The 4,684-nt window shown below is 44.1% G+C and overlaps 1 protein-coding gene across 1 annotated transcript in view; it reads left to right on the top strand.

Moving 5' to 3' along the window:
• Positions 1-4,684, top strand: part of TMEM241 (transmembrane protein 241) — a 171,125-nt gene that overhangs the window by 31,996 nt on the left and 134,445 nt on the right. The window lies entirely within an intron of this gene.

Genomic DNA, 4,684 nt, shown 5'->3' with positions numbered 1-4,684 from the left:
GAGGGAGTCTCGCTCTGTCGCCAAGCTGGAGTGCAATGGCGTGATCTCGGCTCACTGAAACCTCTACTCAGCCCACTGCAAGCCTCCTGAGTTCAAGCGATTCTCCTGTCTCAGCCTCCTGAGTAGCTGGGACTACAGGCACAGGCCACCATGCCCAGCTAATTTTTGTGTTTTTAGTACAGATGGGTTTCACCATGTTGGCCAGGATGGTCTTGGTCTCCTGAGCTCGTGATCCACCCACCTCGGCCTCCCAAAGTGCTGGGATTACAGGCGTGAGCCACCACGCCTTGCCTGAGGCTGTTTTATAAGGACACTAATCCCGTTCATGAAGGCTCTGCCCTTATGGCATAATCACTTCCCACAAGACACCACATCCTAGTACCATCACTTTGGAGGTTAGGACTTCAACATATGACTTTTGAGGGGACACAGATTCAGACCATAGCAATGAAGAATAGGTTTGTGACCGCGTCTTTCCAAGCCACAGAAGGCTCTTATTGCTGTAATAATAAACTAAAGGGAGACATGTTGAAGAAAATGTTATGTGTATTTATTTATTTATTTTTTACTTGAGAGGGAGTCTTGCTCTGTCGCCAGGCTGGAGTGCAGTAGCAGTCTCGGCTCACTGCAATCTCTGCCTTCCAGATTCAAGAGATTCTCCTGCCTGAGCCTCCCGAGCAGCTGGGACTACAGGCACGAGCCACCATGCCCAGCTAATTTTTGTATTTTTAGTAGAGATGGGTTTCACCATGTTGGCCAGGATGGTCTCAATCTCCTGACCTCATGATCCGCCTGTCTTGTATATTTTATTCTCAAAACTGAAGGATAAGGAAATACAGTAAAACCAAATGTAAGACATACTTAACAGTGCATTCTTGCTCACTAGAGGACAGGAAAGGATCCGTGATCCAGTTGCCTACTTGATATCTCTGGCTGGGTGTACTAAAAGCATCTCAAATTCATAATTTTCAAGACTGAATTAATGATTTTCTCCAGTCAAGCCTTTTCAACTTTTTCCTGTCTTAATGCACTACCCCTAACCCTGTTCCAATGTGTTCTCCATACTGTAGCCAGAGCAACCTTGTCAAAATGCAAATTAGACCACATTATGCCCTCCCTACCCTGAGTTTATTCCTCCATCTACTCAAGCGACACTTGCCTTCCTCCAATTTCCTGTTGCCACGGGGCCTTTGCACATGCCATGTTTATGTCTGGAATGTCGCATCCCTGCACTGTTCTACCCTGTCTCCTGTAGCCAGTTTAGCTTTGAATTTCATCTCAAACATTACTTATATGGGTAAGATTTCCCTGTTCTCACTGATTAGGTCAGTTTCCCTTATGGTATAGCATAGTCCTTTAGTCTCCTTTATAACAGTTACAATGTAGTGTTTTCATTTATTTTATATGAACAAAACACATACAGTTCCCACCCGTGTGACACAGTGTATTTGAGGGGTGGAGGAGACATTAATAATATATCCAGGAGCTCCCTTTTCTGACTCTGTCAGTCAGATAATTAGTGGGTTAATTGAAAGTCATATAAATCAGGGAATCTTCTTTTTATTTTTTATTCTTTTGAGATGGAGTCTCACTCTGTCACCCAGGCTGGAGTGCAGTGGCATGATTTTGGCTCACTGCAACCTCCACCTCCCGGATCCAAGTGATTCTCCTGCCTCAGCCTCCTGAGTAGCTGGGACTACAGGCGCCGGCCACCTAATTTTTGTATTTTTAGTAGAGACAAGGTTTCACCATATTGGCCAGGCTGGTCTCAACCTCCTGACCTTGTGATCTGCCCATCTTGGCCTCCCAAAGTGCTGGGATTACAGCTGTGAGTAATTACTGCTCCTGGCCTATTTTTATGTATTTTTTTAAGAGACAAGGTCTTACCCCTGCTGCCCAGGCTGGAGAGCAATGGCATGATCATGGTTCACTGCAACCTTGACCTCCTGGGCTCAAACGATTCTCCCACCTTAGCCTCCTGAGTAGCTGAGACTACAGTCTCAACCCACCACACTCAGCTGAATTTTTAAATTTTTTGTAGTGACAGGCTTGCTATGTTGCCCAGACTGGTCTGAAACTCCCAGCCTCAAATTATCCTCCCATTTTGGCCTCCCAAAGTGCTGGGATTATAGGTGTGAGCTACTGCACCTGGCCTAGGGAATCATCTTTTGCTGAAACAATCTATTTATTTTAATTAAAGACATATAAATGTGCATTAATTTGCTGATTTTGTGGTAACGCTTTTCGTTTGTGTGTGGATTGTTGACTGGTGTCCTTTTCTTGCATATACTACACTTAGCATATGCTCTATGATTTTCCACTGAAGTACATGGTTAAAGTAGAATGAGATGTTTGATACTTTGAAACAATACAAATCCAGAATCTTTGATTTTTAATTCTTTTTCCTTTTTGCCCTATCCCTTCACACTCGCCTTGCTCACACCTGTTTTGTCAGCAATTTTTCCAGTGATTCAAATGTATTATTCTTAGCAGCGACTATGGTCTTAGGTTGGTGTATTGAGAAATACAGCCGTCACGCTGACATGGTGGCTCTGCAGTCTGCCACCTCTCCTGTGTGTCTGAAGTGCCATAAGTGTGTGTTGCTTTGGCCCTGTTGCCCCTGAGGGAGATGACTTTGGAGAACACAAGCACCAGGATCCCGTGCCTGGGAGGTGGTCCCACGTCTGGAGCCAGATGCTCACTCCGCTGTCCTCTAACACTTCCCAGAAGTCTGTTTGGTCCTACTAGTCCTGTGTATCTCTTTTCTAGTTAAAGTTATTTCTTTGTATTTGAGGGTAGGAGGGTTAAAATACAAGGTGTTCCCTAGGCATGTTTTCTTTTCCTCGCGTCCCTGGCCATTCAGACACCCTGATGCCTCTTGGAATATATAACTCAGCAGTTTTCTTTGTTTTAAGAGGGCATGGAGTACACATGTCTGGGGCCTCGCTGACCTTACATTCCAAAGTCCTGGGCCTCCTGCAGTGAGGCCAGCTGCTGTCTCACCCAGTGCACCTCCTCCTTCCTCCTCAATGCCCTGCCTGCAGTATGTGCTGTGGGCTTCCTTCTGGTGCACAACAGGCCATGGGCCTGTATCCTGCCTCCCTTGATTCATGCGAGCTTAATGTCAAGTGGGAAAAGCCATTTCCTAGAAGAATAGCAATTGACCGATGTCACCCCTGACCCATTGCAATGGAGGATGGGATCTTCCTTTATCTGTTCATCTTTTGGTTGGTGATGCTGACATCTATCGCAGCAGGACTGGTGAGAACAGAATATCCCTCAGATAATTGGCCACTTGGTCAATTATCTGAGTGTTTGCAGCTTATCTATTTGTATGTCAGTGTCTCCCATTAGATTATGAGGTCCGTGAAGGCAAAATACAAATGGGCGTTTAACAGGTAGGGCTTTGGAGCCAGACAGACCTGAATTCAAATTCTGGCTTCGCCATTTACCAGCTCTTCTAACCACAGGCAAATTATCTAAACTCTTGTGTCTCAGTTTCCTCATCTGCACAATGAGGGTAATAATAAATACCTTCCTCATAAGATTGTTGTGTAACTTTAAGAAAGATGCAGCATATAAAACATTTAAAACAAAAATGCAGCATATACAACATTTAAAACATATAAAACAAAAAGCCAACAAAGTGCCTGGTTTGTGGCAAGTGCTCAATAAATGTTACCTGTGATGCTGCTGTTATTGATAATTCTCGCCACCTTGTAAGTTGCTGTATTTGCACAATGAATTTATACAGCAAGTAAGGTTTGAAGGCCCTTACTAGAGATTGGAAACATTTAAATGCTAGGTTCTCTGGGAAGTTGTACATATCAGGCCTCATGTTGGATGGAGTGCCTGCCCATGCTAATAAAATTAACAAAGACCATTTCTTGAGCAGGCATCATGCCAGGAGATCAGTTCATTGAGTTAGTTGGGATTATTATGTTATATCCTGCTGGAATAGTTTCATTTATTTTTATTCATTATTAGGATAACTCTGGGAACTTGAATTAGTAGATCGAATGTATTTCTTTTTTATTTTTTTGAGACAAGGTCTTGTTGTGTCATCCAGGCTTGATTGCAGTGGCCTGATCTCAGCTCACTGCAACCTCTGCCTCCTGAGCTTAAGTGATTCTCCTCCCTCAGCCTCCTGCATAGCGGGGATTATAGGCGCCCGCCACTACCATGCCCGGCTAACTTTTGTATTTTTAGTAGAGATGGGGTTTCACCATGTTGGTCAGGCTTGTCTAGAACTCCTGACCTCAACTGATGCACCTGTCTTGGCTTCCCAAAGTGCTGGGATTGCAGGCCTGAGCCACCGTGCCCGGCCAATAAGATGCATTTCTAACTAATAAGAGAAGCAGGTTGCAACCTCAGTGATGTGCACTGCATGTGAGAACTAGGATTTTGATTCTGACTTGTAAGAGAAAAGCAGTTCCTGGTGTGGCTACAATTGAAAAATAAATGTACCCTTCGGAAGTCCTTGAAGAGTCCTGGAACCAGAATTCCGGCAATGCCAGGTTAATGGTTGAAAAAGCCAGACTATGGCCACCCAAATGAAGTTCTGGGATTATTTTTTTCAACTTCGTCCCTTGAAACTGGTTCTTTTTATTGTGATTCCACGGAGCTGTTTGGTGTAGTGCCTGGGTAAATAACCTTCTCAATTTTTTTTTTTTTTTTTTTTTTT

This window comes from Colobus angolensis, unplaced genomic scaffold (assembly GCF_000951035.1).
Source record: "Colobus angolensis palliatus isolate OR3802 unplaced genomic scaffold, Cang.pa_1.0 Scaffold18, whole genome shotgun sequence".
NCBI classification, from domain to species: Eukaryota; Metazoa; Chordata; class Mammalia; order Primates; family Cercopithecidae; genus Colobus; species Colobus angolensis.
The sequence above is the reverse complement of the archived record's forward strand: the minus strand, read 5'-3'. Positions and strand labels throughout refer to the sequence as shown.